A 22006-nucleotide genomic window follows, 5' to 3' on the forward strand; every position below is an offset into this window, starting at 1 on the left:
ACTGAAATACCTGGGTGACCCTAGCAAGCCTTTGAGAAAGGTGTCTCACTGCACACAGAAACATGCGGTGGGTGACTGTGGTGTTATCAGAAAAGGTCTCTGAAGCTTGACAACACATCACAAATGCCAAACAAAGAAGAGCATGCGCAAAAGGCACAGTACTCCTTAGGTAAACCTGGATTTAAGTAGCCAAATAAATAAGACTGAGCTACAGTTATAGCCATTTAACCCACTTAGTTATTTTGGCTTGGTACATTTGTTATCTGGCTACCTGAGCCAGGACACTGCTGCCAACATCTGTTTCCTGCCTCTCAGGTCCTTCCTCAATCAGAAGTTCCTCTGGATTTGTGGGCTTGCCTGAGCCAAGGAGCCAGACATAGCTTGCTCTCTCTCTCTTGCTCTCTCTACAGGGCTGTTTGCTGCTTTGTGCAGCAAGAGGCAACCACAACCTGATGAACTGGAGGGTGGTGATGTCCGGCCTCATAAACCTGCACAAGTTTTACAGAACAGTTACTTTTTACACTTCTACTTCATTCAGTGCCTTCCAATTTAAAAAAAAAAAAAAAAAAAAAAAAAAAAAAAAAAAAGACATTTTAAAGCCTTGTTTGATTAATTTTCTAGTTGCAAGTGTGAAAAAAGAGGGGTTTGGACATAAAGCAAAAAATCAGTTCTACAGCCAAGGCACTGGCTATTTCACCAGAAGAAAACAAAAGCCAGAAATACCATTTCACTGCTCAAACTGAAAGACGCATTCTAGAAACACAGCTTACATAAAGGCACGTGTCAAACAATATGCTTATTTTTTGCCTAAACAGTGACTCACTGAATAAAATCTATGTTACTCTTTAATGTAAACAGTTCCTTTAAAAGCAGGAAAATTAAATACAGATAACATTAAGCTGAACATGAACTTTTGCCATCCCCATTTAGGCATCTGGGTAATTATAATCATTAACTCCATTAGCATATGCTGCAGTGTAGGTAAAAAGCCTGCACATTCCATTAGAGAACTTTTAGATACCTTAATGATATGTCTACAATAATAATTTACTCATCTGGTGCATCTTTTGAGATTAACAGATCATAGGATGTTTGTTTTCCTTTAAGATATGTTTGCAAAATGTAATCAAAGAGCACAGAAAGATTTATCTCAGGCATCAGTATAAGCCTTTATTAGAAGTAGTTGAGCCTTTTAGAACTAAGTTGGGCTGCGTTTGGGGTTTTTCTGGCTAATTATTCAATTTGACCATTCTTTGCTCTTAAGGCAATATTATTTCCAAGAAATGTCACTTTTCCACTTATCAAGGTTGTTTACATTCTACACAAATGTTATGCTCTCAAGCTTTCATTTTTGAACATTTCAGAAAGTAAAGGGGATGATGCTGTGCTTGTAAAAACATTCTTTAGTAAGAGAATGAGTCTCAAGGCACTTTAGGTTTCCCACAAGACATTTTTCTGTCTATCATTTTAGAAGTTTTTCCCACACATTGTGTTCCCGATATAGGCTTTGGCAGGTTGTGAGATAGAAGCTGGCTGGAAAACGATAGCCTGCTTTCAGCATATTCTTGTACAGTTAAACATTAAGCACTTTTTGCACGAGATAATTCAGACAACAGCTCACACAGAGAAAAGGCGACAGTTTCAGCTGAGGAAAGCTAAAATCCTGTCACAAAGACATTGTGACACTTCTACAGAGAAAACAAAGGAATCTTGAAAAAATAATCAGCATTACTTGAAAATTCTACATTGACTTAGCTCTGGTCTTTTAAAAGAGACTTGAGAACACGTGACAGTTAATGGACACACAGACACAAATAGCAGAGCAAATATTGTCTGCAGGTACATTGAGCCAGCCCTCACTAAGGGAATGACCAAGGCTTCAAAGTGGATCAGAGAACATGCCCATGTTTTCATATCAGTAAGATGAATTTCCCAAATGCTTCATTAAGGAATCAATAGGTGAACGAAATTTGATGGGAACTCTTGCACCTGCAGCCCAAGGAAGTTCCAAAAGCCAGAGACAGCAGCACAAACTTGCTGTTTGTATTTTGTAAGCTTTTATCTGTATAAATACACAAGAAGAAACAGGAGAGGGATGGCAATTGACTCACGGTCCTATTGCAAAGCTCACTGTGTCAAAACACTATCACTGTTAAACCCATGAACGTGAAAAAGACTTCAGCTGATAAAAATCAGAATTCGTGTAAGGACAGAGAAAGTTTCTAAAGCTGTCTGGATCACAGATATCTAATGGCACTTTTCATTTAGCCTTATGGTCAGCTAGCTGCAAAAAGTGTATTGAATGTTTCATAAACAGTTTAAAACAAAAGTGCTTCTAATCAGATTTGGCAGGAAAGGGAGAAATGCATACATAGAATGAGGTAAGTGTGATCTTGCCCAGCTGAAGAACAGGGAATGGCAGAGCTTCAGGCCATGACTCACACAGACACTAAACAGTAGAGAGCTGCAGATAATTCTCAGGTAAACTTTGCATGAGCCACTACGTCATCCTTCTCTACCCTTCCTGCATTAATCATGTCATTAGTAACCTGACGCAGCCCAAGAAGAATGTCTGATTTACAGGGAGCCGAGCAATGCTAACAGAACAAACCCTTTGACAGGTCAAAAAAAGGAAAGACCAACCTAAATTTCATTTTAGTTTGAACCACACCCTAAAATAATATGGAAACTAGGAAAAAGGAAAAACAAAAAAGGTATCTTCCCACCATGAGATTACATACTTCATTAAAAGCTCCTGATGAACCAGTTAAGAGTATAAATATGAAGGATTTGGAAGAGTGCACGGATAAAAATCCAGCCCAAACATGTACCTAAACAAAGCAAACGGGGTGGGGGGGGGAAACCCCAAGCTTTCTTTTGAAGTTTTTACCAGAGTTACGTAATTTCCATGTTAGTCTAGATGTTTTTAAACATCTTTTATAGTGTACAGTTGAGAACCAATTATACAATGAGTACAAAGCATACTGTTAGGCAAGACTCATGTCTCAGCCAGGTATCTTGGTTACTCCACAAAATAGAAAAAGGGTAAGGGGAATCACCGGGGCAAGCTAAGCGAAAAATGGGAAACTTCAGAATTTCTTTTAAAAAGTATTGCTCAGTCTGAATTGATAGCAGTGACTTTGATAAATGTGGCTATAATTACATTATTATATATGGCTATTTCACCTTAAATATCCTGTAAAAGTAATGGTCACTTGCAAGAAAGGCAGATTATTGCCATTCATTCTGAAGCAAATGAAAAACCCCTGTAAATTACCTTAAAAGCAGAATGGAATTATCCTTAGTTTCTTGAAACAAACAAAATTATCATCCAAAACAAGGAGTGCAGGAAGTAGCAGCTGCTGTGTTAAAACTCAAGTCCCACAAAAACTATTTCATAGTAGCAATTTCCAGAAGAGCACCACAGAAAATGTGTGCTTAACTCTTAAGTGTATGGAAAACCCACTTCTTATGACGGTATTTTGTTCAGTTTCTCATGGCTTCATCTGTTTCTAAGTCTTCTTAAGTAGACTGTCTATTTTCTTGATACTTCCTTCCCATTGAACACTCCTTTTTCCCTCACTTTCCTCTCATTTTTTCTTAGCAACAATTCTGTGAATTGCCAGATGAATTTTTTACCTTCATGACTTTGAACCACAGGGTTGCAGATCAACCTTCCATTTTAAAGCAAAGCTCTAGAAATTGAAATCTCCTTTGTCTTTGACCCTCTACAAGAGCTGAGCTGAAATAGCCAAAATGTGTCACCTCAGTTAAAACCAGTTAACCATTTTTGTTCCTATTCATTATTAATGGCATCCTTTTCATAATATTAAAAGTACTGTACAAAATATGACCAACTGTACAGCCAAAATGGTAGTGCAATAATCACAATATTAGTGGAATGAAAAATAACAAAGAAAATGCACTCATCTTCTCAAACCAGTTTGGAAAGCTTCTCTATCATGCCATTACAGTAGCCCTGCATCTCTTAATGAAAATTTTAAAAGAGGTGTTTTGAAGGCTTTCTAAACTTACGTAAATGGCAAGTCCCTTTCCTGGCTTCTCACTTTAAAGCCAACAGTAACTTGAGAGAAGCAAAAAATTCTTTTGTTCCTGGTAGTTGTTCAATGTCATGTGCTGGAAAACACAGATGACCCCAAATCTTAAATAGGCAGTAATCTGCCTTACAAATATTCCTGTTGTCATCAGTCTTTCTGTAGATCAGGTAAAGACTACATGGACCTAGTGAAACAACTCTCAGAAGAGTGTCTACATGGATAAACAGAGCTTGCCAGAAAACAGAAGGTGTTTGTGCTTCATTCAGCAAAAGTGCTAAGGACAGTTTCATAACTTAGGTTTATTTTGGGAGGAGTGGGGATATCTGGCTTGTCTTTTTTAATTTAAGACCTGAAATCAAAGAAAAGATTTAGAGATACAATGCCAACAGCTTAATGAATATTCTGTAGTGTATATAAGCACCCTGGGGAAAACCTGCACTCAGATAAACAAGAGATTCCATCTTCCCGTGCCCTGAGGAATATAAACCAGGCTCACAGTTTACACCTAATTCAATAGTGGCTTTCAAAACAAACATATTTCAGACATATCTAGCAAATACTCCTCTTCCCACTCTGCATCCGAAACTTTCTCTTGGAAACTAAAGGCCTGTTTCTTGACAAAGATTTCAAGGGTATCTTCCAAATCTGCCAACAGCAGATTGCATTACATAGTACACCTAAAAATTTTAAACTGACCTTTGTCCCCTCTGAGAAAGCTGTCTGTTCTAAATGGCCCACACACACTCAACAGAAAGCCAAAACCCACAGAGACTCTTCCAAACACGTTAGGTATCTGTCCTATGGGGAGAGCCTGTGTGCGCCTCTACACACACACAAAAGGGTGAGAAGAGCTTTCTGCAGTGTTGAATATCTCATAGCATATATCTGGGTCCTTCTCCTATACCTTCCTCCGTGGCACTGCTTCCTTTGCCAATATGAGCTGCAGAGCGGCAAGGAGGAGGAGCACTCACAGCCCACTAAGGCTGCATACCTACTGAAGTGAGAAGGGAGCTGCTCTTTGCCAAAGGGAACATGCAGTGGAGCTTGCATGGCTATTACATACACCTTGCAAACACACTGAGTTTTCTGGTGGTGGGAACCGAATTTTATGCCTCCTGCCAACTTAAAAATCATTCCCTAGTGAAGAAAAACAAAACCAAAGAAACAAAGCAGACAATGGCTACAGAGACTCCAGAGGAATGTAATGACTGTAACAAAAGGCAACAGCAGTAGTGTGACAAGGGCTTATTAATGGGTCAAAAAACAAGCTCAAATGACTCAAGACACACAATCAAATCCCAGCAGGATTTCCTTAAATCTCCTTCAGAGACTGCAGGCCTTCATGCAGTTTGTATTCAAGCTCTCTTGGTATTGGTAAAAAGAAGGCTCTATCTGGTCTTTCACCTCTTGATCAGAAGGATGCCTTACCAAAACAGGGCAGCATCACTGCCCCCTTTAGCAGAGCAGGAACAGAAGAGCCAAATGGTACCCTCTGAAAGCAGGGCAGAGAGTCAAAGCAGAGCACACACAACTCCTACCAAACGGCCACAGGTGCAATGCAAATGGTTTTCTTGGAGTCACTGTAAGAATTCTGTGAGAAAATGGTCAAGAGGGTTTGTGCAACTACTACTCCAAAAGTACATAAATAGGCTGTAAGTGTTGAGAGAGGTGACAACAGTGCAGTGATTTAGGTATTTTATCCCATTCGTTCAAGAAAGGCATGTCTAACCACCCTAAACTACAGCCTTGCTCTTTGGAAACACTACCTACCCTTGCCACTATTGGGATTTTCATGCACCCTATGAATACTTTACTATTTCCTTTTGGTTATTAATTCATATGTAGGTGTCATTCCAAGACGCAAGAGAGAGCAGGGTGTTGTGATTTTGAGCATTTCTATGTTTCACAGGTAACTACTCACAAAATTGACACCTTCAACTCATCTATGCCAGGCCTTATTTCAATTATCCAGCTTTAAAAGCTCAGTAGCACAAAGGTTAAAACAATAATTTAACAAAAAACTCAATTCCTTGGATTGTTAAAAAAACCCCACCAAATCAATTCAGAAATCCTACCCTTTTCACCAACAAATCTGCAGATTTTTAAACAGAGCTTTCTAAGCAGTAAGAAACTATATTCCTTGATGTTCTGTGTATACCATGGAAGAGCCTTTGATGAGGACAACCACAACAGCCTGGTTTTAGTTTCTTTCAGAATACCAAGACAAGTGCCAAATTCTTCTAAACATCTGATGAAGAGGTAGATGCTTCAGATGCATGTCTAAAGATGAAGAAGCAGAAAGATCAGAATACGCTGAGATCAAAAAGGGACAGTCACAGAACTGGCTGGAATTATGGACTGAACAGAAACAAAATCCACGTTTACTGGTCAAAACTAACCCAATACACTTTGAAGAAAAATACAAAACAAACAAACAAAATTTTAAATAACATACATTTTACATCACTGTTACAAGAAAGGACGTTATTTAAGTTCCTTGTGGTAGATCTCCTTGAAAAGCCAAAGAGACAGGCTGGTGGACTAACATAATTTCTCATATTTTGCATTGCTAGATAATTTTGTAAAGTGAATATTTATACTGCATCGCACAAAATTTTTTTTCTTTCAACAAAGAATTAGTAAAACAGGATTCTGGTTTTATCTCCCTCCTGTGTCTGAATCTGTAACTATTTGGTAATTACAAAAACCTTCTCCCTTTTGACTTTGGGAATGAATTCCCTGCTTCACTAACAAAAATTCAGAATTTAATCAACAAAGCCACTACAGATGCAAAATTTTGTGCCTCTAGCATTTAAAAGCGAAAATAAATAAAATGTAAGTGACAATGCAGGGCATCTGTAATTTTAAAAACTCAAACATGTTTCTTTTGTTAAAAGGTGTTATTGCAGCCTTTCTTGTATTTGTTATCTTATTAAAATAGCCAATAGAAAAGTGATCAAACAGCACATTACCTGAAAAAGTTTGAGGCAGGCAGTCATGGGAATACTTGAGATTACCTGACACTGACATGGAGACATTTCATCACATCCAGAAAGCAATGGGAAATAAACATAGCCTAGTAGAACTTCAGAAATCTAAGTGTTCAAGAAAGAGTTATCCAGAGCACATGAGCTAACCCAGACTAACTGGTGCCTTCTCCCTCCACTCTGTCATTACCCATCAGTACTAGATGGTTTAATACTAGAAATGCATTATGTGGTTTTTCACTCTTGGCAATAACTTCCAGGAACAGCAGACAAATCTAAAATATAATTCAGCTTGAAACAACTGTGTGTGTATATCAAATGAGCTGATACCAGGCAAACAACAAAAAATATGTCTTCCTGTATCTAAATAATCCCATTTTCCTTCCCTTTCTTTTCTGTTACATCCTTGGATCATTTTCTAAAAACACAGATTATACTTGTTTCATTCCTCAGCATGTAGCAGGGCTGAGTTTGGTTGCACTCAGGACTTCTATCCACTAGCCTGCCTTTATCTCCTCATGCACCTCACCTGAGGTCCTAGGTCCCATCTCTATAAAAAAGCCCAATCTCTGCTATTATACCAATCAGCATCCCCATGATCCTTGGCCATGGGCTACACTTTTCAGAGGGCCCTTCAAGGTCAGTGACCCAGCTTCACAAACAGGCAAATTTCCAAAGAGGAAATTGCTACACGAGTTCCAGCAGCTAGAATTGTTCACTCCCTACCAACATAAATTAATATTTTTTTTTAAGTATAGAAGAATATAGGAAAAAAGTACAGAACAAACAAGTTTTTAAATGAAACAAAGAGCAGAGGCTAAATAGCAATGCTTAAATATTTATTATTATTTTAATATTCCTACAGGCATCTGCTAGACTTCATTTCAGTTAATCCTATTATTCATGTGCAACATTTTAAATGGTAGAATCTTTACAGGACCAAGTCTAACTCTTAATAAATTATTTGGTAAAAATTTATTAAACTAATGCTGAAATAAGAACCTCTGAAATCTAAAGAAAAAACCTCTAAAGCAGTATTTACTTATGCTTGTCAAAAAATAATAATTTACATTTGATTTTTACTGCAGATTCATATTATAAGAGGCACAATTGTGGAGACAACTAAGAGGAAATTTAGGGAAAATATCCCTAACTATCAGTGGAAGAGCTCTGAACTGGTAGGAATTATTTTTATTTGCATGCTTTTACATGGGTACTTCTGAAAAATAGAAATAAAATACAAGGTTTCTTATGTCTGAACTTTTTAGAACAATAAAAATAATAAGACCCTGTATATACAGGACACTTTTTGCAGATAACTTGATAGACTGACTGGTGAAAAGTGTTAAATTGTTCAAAAGCTAATTCTTTTAAATTATAAATCAGAGAATGCATTAGGGGGAAAATGAGATTTTGTTCTGCTTACTAAGGAATTCAGTTGATTAAATTAGTGCAAAGCACATTAGATATCAAATCAGTCTTTGAGCTTAAAGTAAATGAGAAAATATAAGCAGACTTGTATTCCTCCTTTACCACTTTTTCAAGTCAAAGATGCCCCTTAATATAGGAAACAAAAACTATCAACAATTATGTGAAGCCCCCATATGTTTAACAAGTAGGTTCATACAGCCAGCAATATCATTATATTAAATACATACAGCGGTTACCACAATTGCTTTTGCCATTTGTACATTAGAGCAACAAGCAATGTTTTTTCTGGACTGAAATGATGTTTCTGCAAACATAGCCTGGAATTTCACTGTTTCATTTAAATTAATATGGTTCTTATGGTAAGTGGCCCCAGGAGAAAGCATATTTCTGATGTCTTTGCATGAAACACACACCTTCCTGAAACACTTCCTGTCTTACACCCGTTTTTGGATATTATCACTGTTGTCTGACAAGAATGTGGTCAGCTAGGATTTGTGTAGCAATACTTTAACAGCAGCTGTACGGCACTTCTTTGAAACTCCGCAAGCCTTTAACTCCTTAACTGCCTCACCAAAACAGACACTGAAGTCTTGCAGAAACACTGGAATAAAGACTTTTCAGGGTTCTGAATAGTCTCAAAGGGTTTAACAGAGGGAAGTAAAAGACTGAGCTTTTCAGGTGAGCAAAAATGAGCAAGATCATGAAGAGGGATGAGAACTTCAGAAGTGTTACCACCTTTGTGGCAGCCAGGGATGGGGAGGCAAGACAACATGATATATACAGAAGGAAGAGACATACTGTGTTTGAAAAACAGCAGCAAGACACCCAGATTTAAAATAGTCAGTTTTATCAGCATTCTCCCACAGAGAGCCACTTGGCTGACTCTCAACAAATAAAACAGTCCATTTGCTCAGTAGCACCAATTAAGCTGCACTAAAATTGTATAAGCAGCAAAGAGTACTCTGAATTTGCACAGAACTTAGTTATAGGGTTACACAACAAACTTCCATGCCCAACACTTTCACAAAACTTCCTGATGTTTTAAAACTAGCTGTCTCAGGTCAGGCTGACTGTCAGAAACCTTTTAAATTTGTATAGGAAGCAGCATTCACATAATCACTAGCATGAGCTCAGTGCATGAATTAATCTCTCAGTAGCAAAAATTTATTTGATCTGTACCAATCATGCCCATATTCCCATTACACAAGCCAAAATCTGCACCCGTGTTACACTGGCTGTGGGAGGGCAGACAGAGCCACAAAGATACAGTATGGTATCTGGCATACAAGCTTTACTTGTATAAAAATTAATGTGTTTAATTATTTTTAAGTTCCACTCCTCCTCCACTCAAGTAAATTTACTTGCTATCAGTTTCCTGAATTGCACTGGCCAGGGCTTCCCTTGGAGCAGCTTTAAGACGATCCAAATTTGCCATCTCACCAAACCCAAGTTTCTCTGCTTTGTTGCTTTTCCACACATTGTGTAAGAGCTGTGGAGGAGATGAGAACAGCTCTACACCACACCACAATCTCTCCAATTCAGGCACCAGAAAAGGCTGAGGGAACAGCAACTAGGAATGCAGAATATGTGTTAAGAATGCTCAACTATAAGATTGGTGAGAGACTGTGATCATGCAGCACAAATATCCTGATAAGAGAGATATCCAAAGCATCTAATTTTCCTTTTTCACTGTGTTTACAGGTGTTGCACACATCTCCCCCCTTTGTGCACGGTGATCCTAGTTTGCATCTTCTTCCAAGAATACTGTGATGACTTTGTGATTTAAATAATAATTTAGTTACAATATTAAGGCTGGCATAGTTTTAAAAGATCAGCATTCCTCCCTAGACTCCACACTGGTCACACTTTGCAGGGTTTTGGAAGCTCATCTGTTATCAGACTGTGAAACACTTCAGAATTTACAACAGATCTAAGACAGCATTTACAAACTCAACTCAGGGGGAGAAAAGGATTTAAAACCAAATCTTTCACAAAACTGACTCTGTGTTACAGAAGTCTCTGTATGCCTCTGGCAGCTTCTGTTCCCACGTGAGGCAGGGCGTACCCACACGTAATGTATGTTATACGTGTGCGTGCAGGTCTGCAGGACAACCTCCGTGCTGCCTTCCAAATGGCAACTTTCCAAGAAGCAGCTGCCACTGTGCACCTTGCTGTGTACAGCAGCTCAAGTTAAAAGCTGAGAAGCAAGTCAACACACCAGAAATTAGCTCAGCAAACCAAGAAAAACATAAAGAATGAAAAAGTAAGCAATTTCCAATAACTTCACTCGGCTCATGAATTAAATGAACAAATGCTTAGGAAGCAAATAACATTCAAATGAATGTTCCTTGTCCTATCACAACAGTTCCTGATGAATTTAATTACAATAATTAGAGTAAATATGTATTTAATTTTATTATACATCAATGAAAGGTAAAATAGAAGGAACTAATTAAATTATAATAGACCAGAAATATTTTGGGGTTTGAAACAATTGCAAAAGCTCACATGTTCCTTGAGACTCATACAACAATTCAAATGAATTTGTCTTGGGTACCTAACACAATCCAAATACAAGCAACATGTTCTTTGGGGACAAATTATCTTTGATGAAATGGGGAAGAACTGCCCGATCTTACAGGTTACATGATTAATTTTAGCTTTTAGTTACTTTGACTTCATCTTAGTCTAGCTTCAAGAGCCTATAATTGACCATTCCATAAGCCTTTTGCAAGGCTTATGCACAAGTACCCCAGTGTTAAAGGGAAGAGGGGTGGAAGCGAGGAGAACATTGGAAACCAGTTAGAAAGGCTTTGTGTGAAAGCCCAGTCTGAGAGAAACAAAAGAAAATGCAGTAAAAGAACCTCTGAGAGCTCCAGCTGCTTTACCTGATCCATGCAGGTTGTTTTAAAACGTTCACAGCAGCCATCAGCAAAGTATCACCTATACTAAAAGACTTGTAGTTTGAGGCATGTGAATGGTCACTGGTTCATTCAGTTGAACAAAAGCAGACAGGAGCAAGAAAGAAGCCTGAATGATTTTGCCAAAACTAACAGGAAAGCAAACTCTGACAGTTTTGGTGTGGATTCTGCTCTGGAAATATAAGGACCAGGAAATATAAAAAAGGGGCAAAAAATTCACAAAGTCTTATGAGGACTGCAAAATAATTTCCACAGGAATGCAGAGGAAGTCTCATCCCTTGTAATACCTTAAACTAGATGGAAAAAAATAATGGAAAGTAACCTAAGGAAAAAGCTAGTACTGGCAAGCAGACAGGCTATATGGAATACATTTTTTCTTGCATCTCTGACTTCTATTAACATTTTTGTGGCTCTTGAGGCAGCAAGGTGGGAGCTTTGGTTTATACTCATTAAGCACAAGCCAAAAGCCTCCCACAGTTCTATTTGGTAACTTCAACTTAACATGCTCAAATATACACAGACTTCTGACAATGATTCAATTTCCCACTCAAACATTAACTATGCCAAAAGACATCCAAGATTATTTTAACTAATAAACACTTGATTAAAAAACATGTCAAATCAACTTGGTCTTTACATCAATTTAAAAGCCTCTCACCACAATCATTGTCTAAACCATAGTGTGCAGCAGGAAGCCCCAAAAGAAAAAAAATGATTGATAACATTCTCACAGTGTTCCTCTGACAGTCATTACTTCCGTGGTTGCACAAAGCTTAGGACCCTGTACTTGCAAGAGTGATTCTCCTGCACTTGGCTTGTGCTGTGAAAATCATTTCAGGAAGTCAATGTCTTGACTCCTGAAGACTAGGATTTGGGACAAATTCTGTGCCAAAATTTAGTTCTTGAAACTAAATAGATCAAAGTCCTGTATGCAGGACATGGTGCACAGTTTCAAAGCCCTCTCAAAAAGCTGATCTTTGATTCAACCTTCATAGACATCTCTTCACAAGAAATAAATACTTGAATATGTACACTCTTACACCACCTTAATACAGATGCTGTTCAGTAGCATATTTATTTTCTTTGTAAAACAGTGACATTTGAACTTCAGATTTTTTCAAATTCCATCTAACTCCCCTGCTAAGTTTGTATATTGAGTATTAAAAAGACAGCCAAAGCAAAAAATAAAAACAAAAATTTCAACACAGGGACACAAATGAAGTGCAAGGTAACTTGTGATATGCTGGATTTATAGATCCTGAAATTGTGTTCTCCAGATGGTTATTCTTTCCAAATTTTCACCGTTACAGTAGTGCAGAAGGCATATCTAGTATGGTTAGCTCTTACCCAAGAGGCTTTTCCAATGTAAGTAACATCTCTAATAGAGCATTTTGATGAGCAACAAAAGAAAAGGCAAATTTTCACCAGACAGATGAAAGGAATACAGCAGAAATGTATGTCAGGTAAAACATTGATTGGAAAACCATCCCCAGTAGCTGTTATAGCAGCTAAAATCTGTTTTTTCTAATTAGGACCGAGGCACATTTGACAGACTGTACTGCCCATAAGAGCAAGCCTCCTCCTCCTCCACAACTACCATTCTGAAGCTAATCATGGTCAAATAAATACTAAATTTGCTCAAAACACTTGAGACAAAAGTTCTAAGACAACCCAGTTCAACAGAAAACACATGTATCCAAACACAATGTCCTGTTCCTATATGTATTTTCTCCTACAGAATGGTGACATGAGCTAAAATTTCATTCCCACTGAGAGATCTGTTGAGTACTCTTGGAAAGATGAATCATTCTCCTCAATGGAAATAATGACTCGTGACAGCAGTTAACTCCTAATGTATAAAGTATTGCATGGGCAAAGTTAGCCTGACTCCCTAGTGCAAATAATTAGTGGATTGCTACAAAATGTATTTCTCTACCCAGCCTTAAAAGGTACTGGAGATCTAATAGTCTGGCGTCTTACCTGTGCTACAGGAAAAATGCATCAGGAAAGCCAGAGGCTGATCTAGTTCAAGAACCTTTCTGACAGTGGCCAAAAGCAGATGCTTGCAGAAAGACAGCAACGGGAGTGATCCTTCTCCTAGCATGCTCTCAGCTGTCACTTAAGGACTTAAGCTGCCTTCAGAATATCCTTCTGAACTACCACAACTAAACTGTTCTTCTGTGGATCTCCTCAATGAAAGCACTGACACGTCTGCTGTATCCTGTTGCACTCACCTCAGGGGATTATCTGCATGCTGTACATCAAAATACTTCACTTTGTTTCAATTCTGTGGCAAACTGATCCACTGAGTGTCCCCCATCATCATGCTATGAGCAAGTAACTATTTCCATTTACTTAATGTATACTGCTCAGCATATGTGAGTCCTAAATCACATGTCTCTTGAACATTTTCTTTCTTATTTGAGCAGTCATGGTCTGCTTGTCCCAGGATATAAGAGCACAGGTAGTCTGGTGCAACTTTACATTTTATGAAGATAGGGAATCAAGTGCATCTCATACCCAAAGTATGTTTGCACAAAGGCATAATGATGCCTTCTGGTTTAACTTACCTGCTGTGTTAAAGCTCTCTGGTTTCTGAGCATTGCCAGAGACTAAATTGAAGTACTCCCAGAACAATGACAATTAATCTCCCACAAGCCCTCTTTGCTGAGTATCAGTTGCTAATAACTGCCTCAGGACTTTTTCTTAGAGGCAGAAGTACCTAATTAAATAGGCTGATAAGCCATCTATTTTCACAATTTTCGTGCTACAATTCTGACAATTCTTAAGCAAGGTAAACTCTGGTATGTTGCACTGAACAAGAAGCTCAAGAACTCTGAGAAGTAACATGATTCCTTTGAGACGGAAGGAAACAGGGAAGGAAAGAGGCTTTTATACTTCAGAGTTTAGGTCCTTAACCAACCAATCTGTGGCTACACCTCATGAAGAAATCAGGGCTTCTTCCAAGTGGGAATCCACCTTTGGAATTGTGGAAGTGCCCTCTGAACACCAACTCCATCCCTCTTCACTGTCTACAGCCAGATAGGCTAGGTACACATGCAAAGCTAGTGTAAAAACCTTCCTGCACAAGCATTTATATTAAGTGATCTGATTGTGGACACAGAGTCATCCTTTTTTTACATGTTATCATGGTCTCAGCCCTTACAATTCTTTCTCACAGTGGAGCGAGTTTATGAACGTGTATGCCTAAATAGTTTTAGAGACAGGTAATTTTACATATGTAAATACATATGAGCTTTATTTGTATCCCACAACAGGGCAGAGTTATTCATAGCCTTCCAGATGCTCTGTCCAGTTCATCCTGCATGCACAGCTTCCCTGAGACAACGATGACACTCCAACATTGACGACATGGCCACTCCCCCAAAACTGTCATATATGTTTTGTCAAGAGCTTCTTTCCTCCCTCCCTTCTGTCCCTTCATGCTCCCAGGCCACACTGCTCTCTCCAGTGCCAAGGTCAGCAGGTGCAGAGGAGCTCTGTGGGCACAGCAGCAAACCTGGAGGCAGCTGGGGTGGGGAGCACAGCAGGGACCCCTCAGAGCAGCGCTGGCAAACACCACTGCTCCAGCAGCTGGACAGGGGCCAAACGCTGCCTCTGCTGGACCTGCCAGGCCAGGGAGCAGATGACCAGGTTCCATGGTTAACCATGCAGCTGCAAATTCGACAAAGCTGTGCCTTACAAGTGCCATACAGGCCCTTTGGGAAGGCAGCCTTCAATCTCCACAGGGTTACGTCTTGCACAGGTGGCCTGTATAGCTTCATGGGATACTGGTCTTAATATTTTTTTCAAAGCTTGCTCACTACATTTATTACTGTAGTAGTGACTAAGCCTCCAAACTATTTTTACAGGCCCTGAACAATAGTAATCATTTAGGATCAAGTTCTGCTTGCTAAACTGAATTGTATCTTAAATCCCCACATCTCAGCAAACTCTGTTGATCACAGAACACGAAGGATATCAGTTGGGATAACACTGGCTTAACAGACATTTGAAGAACACCACAAGACCAAGAATTTGCTACAGGGCCTCTTCACTGTTCAGATCCCAAAGAAATGCAGTGCATTGCAATATCTCTTTAGCAACAACTTCATTTTAAAAGGCACAATGAAGATGCAGTAAGGTAAAGATGATCAGGTTTCTGAATGATCACTCTTGTCAATTTTTTCAGTGGCATTTGGGAACCCTATCTAGGACCTAGCAGGACATTAAGAAGCTGTATATATCATGTTCAAATAATGCAAAACTAAATCTAGAATGTACATTTGCAAAAGGCTACTTTCATTTTATCCCAAACCCACTGGATTTTACTTAACTCATAGGAGAACAACTTTTTCCAATTTAATTCTATTTCCAGAAACAAGAAGCACTAGTATTTACTGTTGAAGCCTTTGTCTGTCACCACATACATTTTAAACAAATCACTAATGTTTAAGAGATGGGTAAGTTTCAGCAGCTATAATTCGCACAAAGCTGAAACTATGACCTATACAATCTCACTATGTAAATGCTCTGAGGATAAACCTACATAATTTGTCTTAAGCTCATGCAAAACCAGAAAATGATGATGAACAGTATTTCTGACATTATTAAGGCTGGTGTTAAAAGCCGCAATCTACACCATATTTATCACATATAGGCATTTCTTCTGCATTTTTTCCTTCAATTCTATCCCTGAAAACCAAACCAGACAGTCAGTTTAGTTCTCAGTTATGAATATACCTTCCCCTCTCTTATTCCAGTAAATTCTATGGTTTGCTGGTTGTTAAGGGTTTGGGGTTTTTTTGTGGTGGTGGTTCTTTGATGGGTTTTTTCTTTGGTTCATGGGGTGTGTGTGTGTGGGGCGGGGGGGGGATGTGGGTGTGTTTTGGTGGTTTTTTTTCCTAGTTTTCTTCTTTTTTTAAGGCTCTGTGACAGGAACGTGACCAAAACTTAAATCAAACATCTTACTGCTTCTACACTTGTTTCTTTAATTAATAAATATGTTTGTGTTAACAAGAGACCTTTAAAAAGCTACATTTTGAGACTGTCCAGACTTTACTTAAAGGAAAATACATGTACTCAGAGTTATACGAGCAGTAAGAGTCACAAAATACAGTCCCTAACTCTGTAATCCAGTCTCACACATGCAGCCCCACAGACTTTATCGGGCCTATCAGCACAAGGAAAGCTTGCAGAATCCCACCATGTGCACTCTGATGTTTACTGGATATTTGGTATTAAATGATACAGGACAGATTCTCTGGCCTTTCATTTAAAAGCCTTACCTTTATTTTACCTCTGGAAATTTAACTTAAATTTTGGTGTCAGAGAAGTACAAGGATCTGTCATTGTTCCTCAAATGGAACTGCTTGCACATACAGGAACATCTAGCTATTCAAGGCTGTGTATCATCTTAATCAAGGTAAATCCACTCTACTGTTAACAACTTCTAAATGCTTATTCACTCAAACAGAACTTATTTGAACAGAGCACTATGAAAAATTATCCCCTTAGAGAAAGAACATCAACACTATTAATGCATGGGAACACAGGATCACAAAAACACACACCTCCTGTGCATTAAAATGACTCCTTTTCAACCACCCAGTAATCAAAAGGGGGAAAGCGTGTCCACTTCAGAATTGATCTTTATCCACACTAAGCAAATGTTCACAAAGAAACTTACAAGCCAGAAGTTTCTTACAAGTCAGTATCTTTTCCATATGTGTACATGTACTATATCTGTAGGAGAGATGTCTGTATGTGCAGATGATGAGGTGCACAGGCACTGTCAGAAGTGCCATTATCCCACTGGTTAAATGTATAACAAATTAGCATTATTTATGTGCAGAAGAGGCACAGTGCTCTCAGGAGCTAAATATTAAGCTTCTGATAAAATAATTTTGGTGAAGTCTTGCTAAGCAGCAAGCTACGGATCTGTGCCTGCAGGATATGAGTCATTGCTTCATCAGGAAGGACTTGCATGTTAAATGCAAACATTTGGAGTCACTTCTTCATGCCCTCCTCAACACACCTAAAAAAACTGTAGACTTGTCCTCAGCTGCCAGCAGAAATGTACTATAATTGCCACCAAGACCAAAAAAGCAATTTCAACAAGGCAGATCACCCTACTTATGGTAACTGCTGCTCAGGGAGCAGTTCCCTCCCCAGAGTTGTCATTATAATTGCAGGGCTGAACACAGGCAGCAGGAGGGTCCCTGCTGTGTCCCCCAAATCCCACCTTGCTGAGGCCTAGCTCCACATTGTTTGTCACTGGCCATTAGAGGCTGGTGGACAAGCTTTCTGCACATCTCCAGCACCAACACACCTGTAACAAAGCCACACCAAAATGTAGGATAACTGGTGCCAAGCAGTTACGCTGGGCAATACAAAGATTCTGCTTTCATTTTAAGTACCATTCTTCCACAAGGATAAACAGGTGTTTCAAGTGGGCTTTCCAGAGAGGCCTTTAGAGGGGTGGGGATGAGGAAGAAGGCATCCAGACCTTGGTGTTCCTTTCAGACCTCTCTGAACATCAGACTCTTGCAAAATAGTCATAGATGCTCTCATTTAGATCTGCAAGATCTGTTTCCTCCACTCTCACTAGCCACTGGGCTAGCAGCTGGTCAGAGACACATTTTATTTGAGCAAGTTGAAAAACAAAGAGAGGAACAAACAATGGTATGTGCTCTACACCATACGCCTTGCCCTTCCCCAAGGACTCGGCCGCAGTATCATCAGAACCAGGATGAAGTCACAGCTGCAGCCACAAATAACAACTTTTGCCTTTTTGTGTGAACCTCATGTGGCAAAACTGTGGGGTGCTTATGCAGCAATGAAAGGAGGACAGAGTTTTCTCTACCTGCCCTACGTTAAAACACAGGTGATAGCTTAAAGACCAAACTTCCAATATGGGGGAAAAAGAAGAAGAAAGCACAGCTAGTGACAGAGAGACATTTACCTGGCTCACTGACCTCTACCCTACTTCCTTTTTACTGAGAGGAGGCATTTTAACTCCACTGCTTACAAGAAACTTCCTATTAGAAAGCTGAGGTTTCCACTGCATTTTCATTGCATTTTCCAAAGCTGCATCCTCAGAGCAGGGCATATTCCTATGCAAATACTGTAAGGCATTATAATAAATAATAGGGAGTGTCATGGCTAGTAAAACATGTAATGTGAAAACATACAAAAATTAATTTCACTGTGTGCAGTTTCTTTTAAAATTCTGTGCTTTTCACATTTTCCTGTCAGACACATATAGGCACAGTCACTAATTAATATGAACAGTATAGAAAAATATAAGCCATCACTGTAATTTTACTTTCACTTACTTAAGCTAACAATCTATTTTAATGAAAAGAATTCTTTAAAAAATAAAAACGAACTACAAAGCTGACTTGAGAATCTATAAGGAAGTTCACATTTCCTGTGTGTTCATTTGTGTGGAGGTGAACAAGCAGCAGATAATTTTAACTATCCTGCTGCCACAAGATCAACAGGTTAGATGTTAATAAGATGTTAATAAGAACAAAAAGAATAAATAAGACAGAGAAAACAAAAGAAAAATACTCCAAAGCAAGAAAAAGCAGAAATACATACTCCCGTCACAAAAAGGAGTTTTGATTTGAAAGACCAACACAAGATTTACTTCCACTTCTGCCAAAGCCTAGGAATTAATGTTTTCAAAATTTCTTAGCATCACCTTGTAACCCCAGGGCACTCTTACCAAAATTCTGCAATTTTTCCACAGGCATCACGAGAGTCTTATGGCAGCATATGAGGAGCTGCATAAGCAGGATACAAGGCAGTGCCAGTCAGCACTCCCAGCTCAGCGGTGAGGAGGGAACTCCTGCCATTCATCCCTTCCTGTCACCAAAGCCCCAAACTTAAACCCACTATATTCCATAGACAATAAGGTGAAATCTGCACAGACAAGTGAGAGGACTGGAGATCTGAGAGAGATAATACTTTCATTAAACTTCTGGGAAAAATATTTTGGATATTTATCCAAAATTTCCTCCTGAATATTAAACCCAGAGGATGTGAGCATGGGGAATGAGTTGAGGAATCTTCCATGGCCATGCATGTGTTGTTGTTTTGTAGCTGCAGCCGAAAGAGGAAAATGCCAGAGCCAATTTTTTGCACAGCTAAGGATTATTCCAGTCAGACAAAAACATGTTAGCCTGCTGTAACATACTGAAGTATTGTCATGAGTGAGAAAAGCAAGCAAGGAGAAAATAAAACAATATCACACTGGTTTTGTATTACAGACTACAAAGAAAACCTTGGTATTGCTCCAAAGTACCAAATCACAGAATGTAATGAAGATCAAAACTTTAGGATATACAAGAAAAATCCAGTCCACAGCTAAAAGAAAACCCTAACATCTACAAAAAAGAAAATGAAATTATTTCATTTATGATGAGATAAACCAACAAAATATTATTGTCCAACTTCTAGGCAGCAGTAGAACACAGTCATTGGTGGAGAGGGCATTAAAAATGTTTGGCTTAAACCAACAACTAACAAAAAAAACCCTAACCCACCAACTTGGAAACCCTAGGTCTAGATACAAGCCTGGGGTCCTACCTAGCACCCACAGATGCCTTGTGGCAGCATGACAAAACCAGTAAAATGCTTCAAAAGAGAAACACTATTCTCAACAGCTTCTAAGAGTTGAGAGCTCTCTACTATCAGAGAGCCTATAAAAATTGGTCTGAATGATAAAAGATGCAGTTCACAAAGCAAACAGACATAAGAAATAGATAATAAAGAAAACCCAGGCCTTAAAGGATAAAAATAAATTTATTTTCCTGAATGCTATCTAAAGGTGTAGGGAGAAGTTCACAAACTTTCAAAGCTTAGCTCATGTGTTCTGTGTTGTTTTGATAGAAAGAGATTTTTGGACAAATCAAACCAAATCCAAGAAGCAAAAAACCAAACTCCAAAACAAACAAACAGAAATGGAACAAAAACAAAGAAACAGGCAAACAAAGATGTAGAATTTCTGTGATGTGAAAGCCATACCTGGACATTTCACTGAACGCAATAGCCACAAAAGCAAATAAAATTGATAAAAAAATGTCAATTGACTCATTCTTGCACAAAACTCTTATACATGCACTGTTTGAGACAACTGTTTGAAGCAGAGCAACCCACAGAGCATAGTGGGGGAAAACCCAACAGAGCTGGTTTTAAAAAGTTATTTTATTCATGACTTTCTTGGTAAAATTAGGAGCATCTGTGGATTCCCCCACCTCCTCCTTCTTCAAACAAGGCATCTCTTCTCAGAGCAGGCTGCAAATGATCAAATCAATGAAATCATGATCTTGATTGTCTTAACCAGCTCTCCACAGACGTGAGTTCACAAAAGAGGAAGCTTCCTCAGACATTAGTAAAGACCTTTGATCTGTCTTTGAAGAAATTTTTCTCAGAATATTTAAAAGTCTGTGGTTTATTTTCATGTGTGGAGAAAAACAACACAGAGGTGAACACTCCCACACAAATGTCTCAACAAATCTATGCTTGTCAAAAATACCCTTGAAGAAAATTAACATATATGCACTTTGAAGGTGTATATTTTTATTCTGTAGTTCTCACTGTAGCCTCTGCTGCGTATTTCACAACTCATGGACATAGGGCACTCCATACAAACACCAAGCAGACAAAGAAACCCCACGAGTAAATTGGAAATGGAGATGGCTGCAAGGGTTAAGAAGTTTCGGTCTCAGATATCCAGACCAATTAGTGTGGGGTAACAAATTAACTTACACTAGATAACATATCCTAGATAATCCTTGTTTGCTAACCATACATTTTCACTGAAAACAAAAGCAAACTCCAAAACTTGGTGGACTTTTACTGTGCTTTTAACAAAAGTATCTCATGAAGGCTACTTATTTTGTACTTGCCATGAGCACCAAGCACAAGGGCATTACACAGACACACACTTGGTACACAAGTACATTATTTAAAATGTCGTATGTATGTCTATGAAGACACACACATGCACCCTGAAATACAAGAATTATTACTGGTTTCTTCCTTTTCTTTTGCTCACAGCTGTTCTAGCTAATAACATTGTAATGTTGTATTGCTTGAGTTAGATTCTTTTTGAAGAATTGTGATTACAGGCTGCTTTTCAAAGTGACTTTGTACCACACTACCAGCATGTTGAGGGCACAGAAAATGACTATCACAAGCACTTTGACAGAGAAAATTTACCTTCTATCAGAAAGGCGGGACATTATTACAGCAAACACCACTGAAATGGTGCTGGTATGCGCAACTGTGTACGTGTAGGGAAAGTTAACCACTGAAGTCAGAGGTGTAAAAATGGCATTGGGCTGAGTAAACTTCCTTTGCCTTTTATTCTTACAAGCTTCTATTAGTCATATTCAGGTTTTGCATTGGAATTGTTTTGATAAATATTTCTAAAATGAGGATATCTGTCATGCTGCTAAAAACATGTGAAGAAAAATATTCAATTTATAGTCGTTGAATCCTGCTTAGATGATTAAAATAGAACATTAAATATTCCCATTTTGGTAGTGATAGGATGTTTTGGAAAGTGAGAGAGAATACTATAAAAATGGGATTTTTA

At 38.6% G+C, this 22006-nt stretch overlaps 2 protein-coding genes across 8 annotated transcripts in view; one reads left to right on the plus strand and one right to left on the minus strand.

The window, feature by feature from the left end:
- CMSS1 (cms1 ribosomal small subunit homolog) overlaps positions 1-22006 on the minus strand; it is a 222473-nt gene that overhangs the window by 110315 nt on the left and 90152 nt on the right. The gene's annotated exons all lie outside the window — the stretch shown is intronic.
- LOC121351635 (filamin A-interacting protein 1-like) overlaps positions 1-22006 on the plus strand; it is a 147776-nt gene that overhangs the window by 78507 nt on the left and 47263 nt on the right. For 2 of the 5 annotated variants that reach the window (XM_041463948.1, XM_041463947.1), the window contains exon 3: positions 8134-8223. The gene's annotated coding sequence lies outside the window, so the exon portion shown is untranslated. Of the gene's footprint in view, positions 1-410; positions 2275-8133; positions 8224-10177; positions 12088-19153; positions 20434-22006 lie in introns of those variants that run through there. The other 3 variants (XR_005954811.1, XR_005954809.1, XR_005954808.1) reach the window with 3 other exon arrangements.

This window comes from Pyrgilauda ruficollis, unplaced genomic scaffold (assembly GCF_017590135.1).
Source record: "Pyrgilauda ruficollis isolate IOZ18807 unplaced genomic scaffold, ASM1759013v1 scaffold17, whole genome shotgun sequence".
In the NCBI taxonomy this organism is placed as follows: Eukaryota; Metazoa; Chordata; class Aves; order Passeriformes; family Passeridae; genus Pyrgilauda; species Pyrgilauda ruficollis.